Source organism: Ailuropoda melanoleuca, chromosome 3, assembly GCF_002007445.2.
Source record: "Ailuropoda melanoleuca isolate Jingjing chromosome 3, ASM200744v2, whole genome shotgun sequence".
Classification (NCBI taxonomy): domain Eukaryota; kingdom Metazoa; phylum Chordata; class Mammalia; order Carnivora; family Ursidae; genus Ailuropoda; species Ailuropoda melanoleuca.
In genome coordinates this window covers 36,390,956-36,402,601 of record NC_048220.1, presented here as the reverse complement: position 1 = coordinate 36,402,601, position 11,646 = coordinate 36,390,956, and the positions used below count along the sequence as shown (strand labels likewise).

The 11,646-nt window shown below is 42.8% G+C and overlaps 1 protein-coding gene across 1 annotated transcript in view; it reads left to right on the top strand.

Moving 5' to 3' along the window:
- ANKRD55 (ankyrin repeat domain 55) overlaps positions 1 to 11,646 on the top strand; it is a 697,933-nt gene that overhangs the window by 531,671 nt on the left and 154,616 nt on the right. The gene's annotated exons all lie outside the window — the stretch shown is intronic.

Sequence of the window (11,646 nt, the reverse complement as noted above, 5' to 3'; positions counted from 1 at the left end):
ACGGTGATTCAGCAGTTCCATACATCAGCCAGTGCTCATCATGACAAGTGCCCTCCTTGATCCCCATCACCTATTTCATCCATCCCCCCCCCACCAATCTCCCCTCTGGTAACCATAACTTTGTTCTCTATAGTTAGAGTCTGTTTCTTAAGAAAGAATCTTAAGGGTCTGTTTGTCTCTCTTTCTTTTTATTTTCCTTTGCTCCTTTGTTTTGTTTCTTAAATTCCACATATGAGTGAAATCATATGGTATTTGTCTTTCTCTGACTGACTTATTTTGCTTAGCATTATACTCTCTGGCTCCATCCATGCCATTGGAAATGGCAAGATATCATTCTTTTTATGGCTGAATAATATTCCATTATATATAATATATATTAATATATTAATATATATTAATATATAATATTATTATATTATATATTATTATATATTAATATATGTAATACACACACACACACCACATCTTCTTTATCCATTCATCTATCTTTGGACACAAGGGCTGCTTCCATAATTTGGCTATTGTAAATAATGCTGCTATACACATAGGGGTGTATGTATCCCTTTGAATTAGTGTTTTTGTATTCTTTGAGTAAGTACCCATTGATGCAGTTACTAGATCATAGGATAGTTCTATTTTAACTTTTTGAGGACTCTCCATCCTGTTTTCCAGAGTGGCTGCACCAGTTTGCATTCCCACCAACAGTGCACAAGGGTTCCTTTTTCTCCACATCCTTGTCAACACTTGTTGTTTCTGTGTTTTTTATTTTCGCCATTCTGACAGATGTGAGGTGATATCTCAGTGGGGTTTTGATCTGTATTTCCCTGATGATGAGTGATGTTGAGCCTCTTTCATGTGTCTGTTAGCCATCTGTATTTCTTCTTTGGAGAAATGTCTGTTTATGTCTTCTGCCCATTTTTTAATTGGATTATTTGGTTTTTGGGTATTGAGTTGTATCAATTCTTTATGTACTTTGGATACTAACCCTTTATTGGACATGCCATTTGCAAATATCTTCTCCCATTCAGTAGGTTGCCTTTTGTTTCATTGATTGTTTCCTTTGCTGTGCAGAAATTTTTCATTTTGATGTAGTCTCAGTGTTTTTGCATTTATTTCCCTTTCCTCAGGATACATATCTAGAAAGATTTGCTGTCACCCATGTCAGAGATCCTTACTCAACCTTAATCTCCTAAAGAGAAATAGAATAAAATCTCCTTTGCAGTGTTTTTGTGAGGATTAAATAAGACCCAGTATGTAAAATGCCTGGCAACAGAAGTTAGTTAAGAAGTCAATAACTTTTATTATCTGTGCTTCCTCCTGACAGTTCATTGTTTTCAAAACATAGTATACCCAATGGGGAAAGAACATCTTCATACATTCTAGCCTTGGCAATGCAAAACCTACCTTGATGGATATTTTAATCAAGCAGGATGAATGCAGAGGTTAGAGAGAAATAGTATATACCCCTCCCTGATACAGTGCCCCTACTCACCCAGGCAGGGGCGGCAGCTGGGCCAGGAGTCTGGGAGCTGGCTGGCCTTCTGAGGCCAACTGGGATCAGATAAAAAAAAAGAGTGGAGAGGGGAAGAGAATCTCTCCCAAACGCTCTGCTAATAAGCTCCTTTTAAAGCCCCTGAACCTTCCCAGGCTCATCCTGAGTCTTCAGTCTATGTTCCCTGTGTCCCTTGGGGATGCAAGTGAAGATAAAATAGTTGGAAATATGACTCAGCTACATTATAATAGTACATATGAGAGGTCTAGTACAGGATGGTTGAGAATAAAATAATTACAACCCCCACAGGATCTTGCCTTTGACATCTCTCTTTTGAAGAGTCCAAACAGCCTTGCCAATAATAGACTCTTCCTTGCTCCCAACATTGCTAGGGAAAAGAAAAGGGACAAAAGGAACAGAGAGACTATTCCTGATCCCTAGTCAGTGAACACCAGTTACTGGGCTCTGAGGAGTATTAACAGCCATGGAGGGGCTGACAAACTTCAAGTTGCTTGTGGGGCCAAAATTAATCAAATTGCTAGGTGGCAGAAGCAAAGGAACAGGGAAGTAATTTCCTCTGAGAATTGAATTTTGATTGTAGCAGAGTGAGGTGAAGCTTGATTTTTTTTTTTAAAGACTGTTGAAAAGTCCTTGAACTGATCTCAGAGTGGTGGGAGCAAATTTGCCTGAGAACTTCAGGGATCTTCTGTGAGGGAAGGAACTAAAGCCCAACAACTCTTCCCTGTGATTCAAAGTGACTGAAATCTCTTGAGGTGAACTAAGGGTTAGTGGGTGAACATAGCCATCACCGAGGAACAAGAAAGGTAGGAAAGTCCCTGAAACAAAACTACTCTGAGGGAAGAATGAGACAAGAGGGAGGGGCTGAGTCCTGCTATGAGCCAGTTGGTTGAAAGGAGAAGAGCAGAGGAACCTGTTCTCCACAGGGCAGACTGGAGCCTCGGGATGTGACTGTGAATGAATCTAAGCCAGTTTCACTGCGGGTCAGGCCAGGGTTGGTGTGGAAACCTCTTGACTGAGAGTAGTGCCAAAGGGTGGAGGGTGAGGAATTATCCTCTTTTCCTCCTGAGGAACTGTTGCAGCTGATCCCTGAAGAAGGCTCTGAGTTGAATCATGGGGGATGGGAAGCAGCGCCCAGCCATGCCACCACCAGGAAGCCTTCTTGGTTGTGCTAGGAAAAACTCTCTGCAGACCCCCTTGGCTTCAGCTACCTCCAGCTTCCATAGAAGCAGCTGGAAAGGTATTAGTTTCTGCCAGAGGGGCACACTAAGAAAAGAGATTGGTTTTCCTGCTGATCTGAATGGCAGTGGTCTTGAGAGTTGTGTTTTCTGAGGCCTGATGGATGGCGATATTTCTATCTCCAAACTGATGATGAGAGTGCCGTGGCTCAGAGCTTAGGCTCTGTGGTCAGACATACCTGAGTTAGAATGCTGCTTCTGTCACTCAGTAATAATCCTTGAACCAGTGGCTTAAAGCTCCTCAGTTCATTTCCTCATGTGTTCTTATTTTCAAATGGGGGCAGTAACGATGCCTATCTCATAGGGTTGTTATGAAAATTAAATGAGATAATACATGTGACATGCTTGGCACCTAGTAAGCCTCAACAAATGTTCATTTAAACAAAGACCAAATCAGTGCTAGACCCATTCCATGGGAAGAGAACTCCGTTTGGCAAGCATCTCAAATGGATACAGCAAGTTGTGTGTGAGCAACGGCGAGCAGGATACTTTGCTAACATGGAGAGATGGTGCTGAGAAATAACAAGCAATTTGGTGAGAAAAGGGCGAGTGAGTTTGGGACAGGCCAAGAGCATTCAGAAGAAGGGCTTGGATGACAAGTGGATTCAGACAAGAATCAAGACATCCTGAATCTAAAACAACTGCCCCCTTTCTGGTGTAATTTTTCATTCTTCCTAAAGATTTTCAATTTTGTACAAGGGTATTCTCTATTGTATTATTTCCTCCACTTGTTTCTCCCTTCCCCCAAATCTCTCTTGAGGATTCTATTTCCATCGTTTTGTTACATCTTTTAATTTCCATTCTTGTTTGAAAATAATGGGTGTGCTATTATTCATTTGGTGTTTTGGTAAACATGCTCTACGTAAGACATGAGAATGCACTCCCTCCTCTGAAACATTTGGAGGTGAAGAACAAATGGTGCCTCTCGGGATGGTGGTGGAAGAGTCATAAAACTTCATACGTCAGGAATCTTCTTGACAGGCCTTCCTAGGCCTGAGTCCAAGATGAAGCTGAGAAAAATGAAAAGGGATTTGGCTGACAAAGCAGATGACAGGCAGGGAGAGCCAGTGAAAGGGAATTGGCCAATGGCAAAAGGGGAATTGGCAAGGCTTTGTGAAACCCCTTGCTGGAAAACCATAAACCTCAGATTGTCCGTCTGGCGCATCAGTCTTCAGAGGCAAATCATTTTTGCCTGTGGAAGGTGCCTGCCAGGAAGCTGCACCTCAGGGGGCGCCTTTGGAAAAGGGGATCGTGTCTGGACCAGTGCCCAACATTAAGTGGATGGGGATGAGAAGAAACGGCTCACAATGAGATCTCTGATGGCTGGGAAATGGGGAGCCGCTTCAGTGGCTGACACTTGTGAGTCACAACGATGGGAAAAGAAGTTGAGAAACAGAGGAAGAGGACAGGATGCTGGGGAGGGAGGAGGTGGGAAGCAGCTTTGTTTCTTCAGTCAGAGGTTGTCAGGACCTGTCTTCTTCTGTGACGGGTCTTCACTGGAAATTACTCATCGACCCTTTCGAAACTCAAGTCTGCCTTCCTCCAGGTGAACAAGCCACTTATACAGGTCTCCCAAATAAGTGCTTCTACTGTGAAATATCTCCCTCAGAAATAAAATGTGTGTTTATGTACATGATCTCAACATAGGCTGAGCTGACACCTGGGAGCAGGGCTGATCCTTGTCAGGTGGGAGAGCAGGGCCTTCACTGCAGAGCCCTTCCCACTCCTCAGTGTCCTTTTCCCTTGTCTTCAGGTCATACCTTTGGCTTCCAGGCCATCCAGAATCCTGTTTCTGGCCTTCTCCCATGCCCTCCCACTCGATTTTTTCCTTCCTGAGAGTGCTGGTTTATGAACCGTACTTCCTTCATCTACCCTACCAAGATTTCCTTGATAACGCATTTCCTTTACTTCGAGAATTAGAAGAAGAAAAAAAAAATGTTCACACTAAAGGGTTAATAACTGGTAATAATTTAGTGTGACAACCTCTGTCAGGCACACTGCCCTAGCCTATCTCTCCCCAACCCGTTTTCATATCTGATGCACAGAGAAAATTTTTCCATACACTGTGATAAATGAAAGTGAGAGACAATGGGCCATAGAGGGCTCGAAGGATCGATATAAATAAAATTTAAAAATCCTTGATAGTTTTGAAATTACATTTCATCAAACGCCAAGTAACTTGAAATTTGAGATTAAATGTCTTCTACAGAACATAATTCAATGAATCTTTCCCATTCTGAGTCCTTTTTGGAACAAGGTAGGGTGGAAATACATACAATAAAAACAACGAAATAATATAATTATAATAGTAAACAAATCAAGGCCTCAGTCTTTGGAACCTCAGCCAACCTACAAGCACTTGGTTTTGCTTGGCTTTCTTTCAGCAGCTTTGATCTCCTACATGATGTATGGCTTCTGAAAAGTGGCAGAAATAAATCAAAATGAAACACAAAAGATACCAAAGGCAAGAACAGTGACTGTGTTTTTCGTTTCACTGAGCTAAGACATTAGCAAGCTCTGGCATAAGCTCATCATACCTGCCAGTATGAGGATAACTTTTTCAAGCGTCAGAGTTTCTATTTTTTAAATTTTTCAAAAAGATTTATTTATTCATTTTAGGGAGAGAGAGTGCAGCACACACAAGCAGGAGGGATAGAGGGAGAGAAAGAATCCCAAGCATACTCCATGCTGAGCAGGAAGCCTGACGTGGGACTCGATCCCGTGACCCCTGAGATCATGACCTGAGCTGAAACCTAGAGCTGGATGCTCAACTGCCTGAGCCACCCAGATGCCCCAAGCATCAGAGTTTCTAGAGAAACAAAACCTCTATAGCCAGATGGGCAAGATACGCACAGATCATGTGCAGGGCCTGCTTATAGGGAGGTCTGTGTGGAGTAAACCATACCGCCTGCATGATATGGTGGAAGGGCCCAGAAAACCCCTGTCTTCAGAATATCTCCCTTATCACTCTGTTACTGCTGCCTGAGCTTCTATCATGAAAGATTTTATTTGTTGGGTTTAATATAGTGATTTTCTAGCTACTTTAAGCTGCCAACACTCTTCCTTTCCATAAAATTTTATTCAGAGGTCTCATAAATAAAACATAAAAGCAGAGATGCCGTAGCTGAAGGGGAAGACCCATGGGATCAGATCCACTCTTTTTCTGAGACACAAGTGCAGACTGCTACAGCTCGCTGAAGCACATTTAAAAATCACTGGGTTAAGACAAAGCTTCCCAACTGACGAGCACAGAAGGGTTTTAGAAGTCCAGAAATATTTTTTTTTAAGATTTTATTTATTTATTCAACAGAGATAGAGACAGCCAGGGAGAGAGGGAACACAAGCAGGGGGGAGTGGGAGAGGAAGAAGCAGGCTCATAGCAGAAGAGCCTGATGTGGAGCTCGATCCCATAACGCCGGGATCACGCCCTGAGCCGAAGGCAGACGCTCAACCACTGAGCGTTGATACATACAATACATTGTATGTATTTCCACCCTACCTTTCCAAAAAGGACTCAGAATGGGAAAGATTCATTGAATTATGTTCTGTAGAAGACATTTAATCTCAAATTTCAAGTTACTTGGCGTTTGATGAATACGTAATTTCAAAACTATCAAGGATTTTTAAATTTTATTTATATCTTTGAGAGGGTGCGCACGTACCAGAGAGAGAGCACAAGGCTGGAAGGGGGAAAGAGGGGGAGGGAGAAGCAGACCCCCTACTGAGTAGGGAGCCTGATGAGGGGCTCGATCCCAGGACCCTGGGATCATGACCTAAGCTGAAGGTTTAACTGACTGAGCCATCTAGTCACCCCCAAAACTATCAAGGTTTATTGTGAAATTATTTTAGCACTTTCATTGCCTGATTTTCATTTTAAACATTGTATTAAAATAAAGCATTGGTGGAAGTTACAAGAGTGTGTGTGTGTGTGTGTGTGTGTGTGTGTGTATGTGTGCCTGTATTTGTTTTTCATTTATATTCCATGTCCTGTAAAGGATTTGAGGCAGCAAAGACAATAGTTTTATAATTTAGGGTGAATGTCTTAAAATACTGGCAAAGCTTTACCTTTCAGCCAGGACTCACCAGTAACATTTTTCCGTTTATTAGTGGAATTTTGATAACACACTTGAAATTTGCTTCGTCACCTTTAGATGTGTTTCTACTAAAGTTTTTTAAAATTGCTTTTCAGAAGCAACGGAGGAGGGAGGAGATGCAGAATTGGTTAGAACAGACTTGTTTCTGTGACCCTTGCCTCGAACTCTCTTTCTCAACTTCCGAAAGCTCTGGATACAGATATCTGATTTATTCTGGATACTTCTGGGCCAGTGAAATTCTAATCTTCAGAATAAAAAGTTTTAGGAAGAGGCCATTAAGGCTTGTTTCTCTTTTTTTTTAAGATCTTATTAATTCATTTGATAGAGAGGGAGAAAGAGAGTACAAGCAGGGGGAGTGGCAGGCAGAGGAAGAGGGAGAAGCGGACTCCCTGCTGAGCAGGGAGCCTGATGTGGGGCTCAATCCCAGGATCCTGAGATCATGACCTGAGCCGAAGGCAGACGCTTAACTGACTGAGCCACCCAGGCGCCCCGTAAGGTTTATTTCTTATCAAATAAATCAGTCTCTAGCCCGGAGAACCTGTGTTTACATGGGTCTCATCTCCTACTGAAGCAGGATTCATGCTCTTGAAACATAAGAGAAGTCAGCTAGTCAAGACTGTTTCTCTTGCTTCCAACTCTGGCCTACCCTCGGTTGCCTTTTTACTGTTCTCATGTGTTATACTGTCTGTGTGGCATTTTATTTTAAAATATTTCAATATGAACATTGTGACATAGTTTTATTTACGAGTTAACGATAACCTGTCCTCTAAGTAAAGTTAGCTAGCCTTTAAAGTACCCTATCTTAGGGAACTACCCTGTAGAAGTGGTTAAACAACAGACGAAGTGCCCTACCTAGAATCAACATCATCGAAGATGGTCTCAGCATTGTAAATACAATGAGCCAAACCTACGCTAGAAGGCTTACCAATTAGCATAAGGGATGTTTAAAATAGTTTTTAATTGGTGAAAAGAGTAGTATTCAAAACAGGTGGTTGGTTAGTAGTGTCATGAACAAAACACCGCCCTTACATGAAGGAATACGAAGGATTCAGACTTGAGGTCTAGACCTCTGAATTGGCCCCGCATTCCTCCGGCTCAGAGCACCTTGTGCCTGACACAGCGCAAAGCTGGCCACACCTGCCATCAGAATATGCTTACCTCAAATTCAGTTAAGCCTTTTTATGGGAGGCCCAGGTAAGAGAGGGCCCAAGGGTAAAGGGTGGGACTTCTCAGCTACAGAGCAGGCTTAAGACTATTTTTGAGTCTGTTTAGGTGTTGTCACAGTATTGTCTAAAACTTCTTTTCATTATAATACAACTCCTGGTAGCAAGACTGTACGGAAAGGAACATATAAGCTCCCCCATTCTCCCACCCTTCTAAATGGCTGGAGGCAATTGACATTTATCAGAAAAACTTTATATTTGCCAGAAGACCGGTTTGGCTTGGATGGATTGCCGTGCCATGCAAATTTCAAATCTATGCTTCAAAGTCCAGAAAGGGCTCGCTTACAGATATCAAAGGTTTCTTTAGATAAAGATGTTTAGCTTAAGGTTGTATTTTTTCTTGGAATTTTGGGACTCTGATTGCATTCTGTAAATATCCGTTTCTCAATTGTTAGAACTTCTTGGGGGCCTTACACTTGTCCCTGAACCATGTTCCTGTGATTTCTGGGATATTTTCTGAGCCCTTTAAAATTCTGGGACCCTGCGAGTTTCCTCCTTGAGCAGTAATTATGCTCCTTTTCCGTGGCATTTCCTGTAGAACACTGGATCCTGAACAGGTTGCCAATGCAGAGCCACAAAGGAAAGAAGACAAGCTGAGTAGAATGTTCCCTTCTGTGCTGGCTGTGATAGGCAAGCATTGCCCAGGGATCAGGGAGAGACCCACTGAGGACCCTAGGCTTCATGCCTGCAGGATTTCTTTTGAGATTTCATGCCTATCAAGTTCATCTTCAAAGAACACAATGCCTGTCTGATTTTTTATTATTGTTTGAATGAGAGTCAACCACTGACTAATTGTGTCTGGAGCATGTCAGGCCAGAGCCTGCCTTGGTGGAAGAGGTTAGACGATATGATTGGGACCGTGAGGGGGAATTGAGAGACCCCATTGTGGAAGCATCAGGGTAGAAAAAGGTTGCAAAATTTGGTTTTCGTAATGGATTTTCTTTTATTCTGCTCTCTGAACTTTTTGGACCCCCAGGAGCCTTGGAGGTGCCCATTGGCCTAGTGTGGGTCAACACACTCCCAAGGGCTGCAGGGCTATGAAGCAGGGAGCCTCTGGGGAGCAGCACTCAGGTACAGATCTCAGGGAGACTCCAGGCTGCAGCACTGGGCCAGCATCCAGGGGCCAGCCTGTCCTGCTTCTAATGTAAAGCTCAGGGCACAGGCAAAGACAAGGAACATCTTCCAAGCAGTCATGAGGTCTTGAATACAAGAAAACAGGGAACCAGAGCACATCAGCGTGAAATAAGAACAGATGGGTGTGTCCAACGGACTGCAAGCCAGGTTTCACCAAAATTTTACTGAGAACAAACTAGATGTTGATATGAGAATCCTAAGGTATAATAATCATAACTGGATCATTATGCTTAACATAATGCTTAAGTATTATGCTTAATCCCTCTTTCCATATGTGAATTCAGTCATTTTCTGTAATTCTATTCTTTTCATGTAATCTGGAGTTCTATAACCACCCCATCCTTATTATAGATAATAACCAGGCATGGTTGGCTTCTCCCTGCTTATGGAAGTGACAGTTCTGGGACCACTAGCTGAAAATGGCTTTAAGCCATTTATTTCTGGGCCATCACACCCACACTCACCAGTTTTAACTGTATTCAAAGAATTGCTGTCATGGTCCTGACCAGGCTGAGAAGTAAATGATCCGTCACTTAAAATATTGTGTGAATCTTAAATGAGATGAATTTTTAGATTACCTTTGGGAAAGCTTCAAGCTGGGTTACCTCTGACACAAATTGGTTCTCCCCCCTGCAGTACCTGAAAACTGTTCTAGAACCCAGCAATGTTTCTGCCCTCACTTGAGTTGCCTGTTTCAGAAGTGACCTGGTGCTTCCACAGTGTCAGTTGTCTGGGTAAATTCACCAGTTCCATATCTGTGAAAAGCCCGAGCCTGGCTCTAGATTTCTGGTGATTCTCAGAGGAGCTTACACTCTCATGGACCTTTCTACCTCTGACTTTTGGGACTGTCTATGCTGTCTGCATTGGCCTCTGTTCATCTAGCTACAATTGCCATTTTAAATATTTAAAAAAATCACTCTGTAAGTGTTTCATGAATAATACGTTGTACTGAAGGCTCGTGACTCATGCGTCAGAGTACATGGATAGGTCATATCACCTAACAAGGCCTCCCAAGGTCCTTGTGCCTCTCTCTCCTGTTTTCCAACCTCCCTTATTGTCCCGGGGAGCTCCATGATCCTTTCTATCTGTTAAGCATATGAACCCAGCTCCCTAAGCTCCTACCTGTACCCTTCTATCAATGACCTCACAGAACCAAGTGTCCTCTATATAATGAGAGCCATGCTTCTGAGAAAATAACTAGATATATAAAAAACAGCAACAGAAATTCAGTTGCATGTATTTATTAGTTGATTGAAGTCAAATCTGAGTCTCTGCCTCCATTAAAAGGCAGCACAATATTTTAGAAAAGGAGCTGAATTTAGAGTCAGTCCATTGGGGTTTAGAGCCAGCAGCACCCCTCACTAGCCACATGAAGAAGCCAGCAATCCATTTGGAGTCTCAGCTCATCATCTGATGAGTGAAGATGTTGCCAATATGTTGCATCTTTATACTGATCCAAGGGAATGATTTCTGCTACGCACTGTGAAATGTTAGAGCAGTCGTTCTGAGGGCATTTTTAGCTTGACCACAACTGAGGAGTGCTGCTGGCATTTAAGAATGCTGGCTGTCCTGCAGTGTGGGGAGATTGTGCATGACACAGGACTGTCACATTAGTGATAGCATCCCTATAGAGAAATGCTGTTTTTGAGCGCAGTATAAGCAAAAGTATATTACCTCTGACCTTCTGCCTTTCACACAAAATGCAGATGGATTTATACATGGTGTAGATAATTCTTTAGAAAGATTTTCCTCATTCTGGATTATTTTACCACAGTCTTTCCAAGGTGATAGTTTCTCTGGCATCTAGTATTCTGCCAGCTTTTTAATTATAATCTTGAGTCTTCTTCTATAAGGAGTGTTCCCATTTAGGATGTCTTTGTTTAATCTTTCAGTCGAGACTGTATTTTGCCCTGCAGAAGACAAAAAGAAGGAGAATAAATGATGAGATAAAAGCTGGGGGAATTTTGCAAATGGTGAAGGTACAAAGAAGAGGATGATAAATGCTTTGGGCAACTACACAGGCCCCCAGTAGCTGTCCTCCCAAGGCCAATGTTATCTGGTATAAATAACTGTTGAGCTAAAGGCAGGTCAGGTTTTAAATCATTCCCATCCTTCCCCCTCAGCTGGCAGTATGCATAGTAGCCCTTAATAGGACCCAGGCCTCCAGCCCCCAGACCTCCGGGAGCCTCACAGTTCTGACTCCCTGCTGTCCATCTGCCCGTGAAGCTGTCCAGAGGTCCAACATCTGTAGAGCAGGCTCCTGATGTGCTGTTCTGGCCAAAGTGAAGTGCTGTGGTGACCCGTCTACACTATCCCTGTATCTTCACTTGCCGTCGTGGGGCTGCTCCTTGAATGCGAGAGCGTGGTGGGGAAACTCGGCATATATTGCCCTTGGACCAGGAGCTAGATGAGTATTTGCGTTCCTCTTGCTGACTCGTCATTCTTTG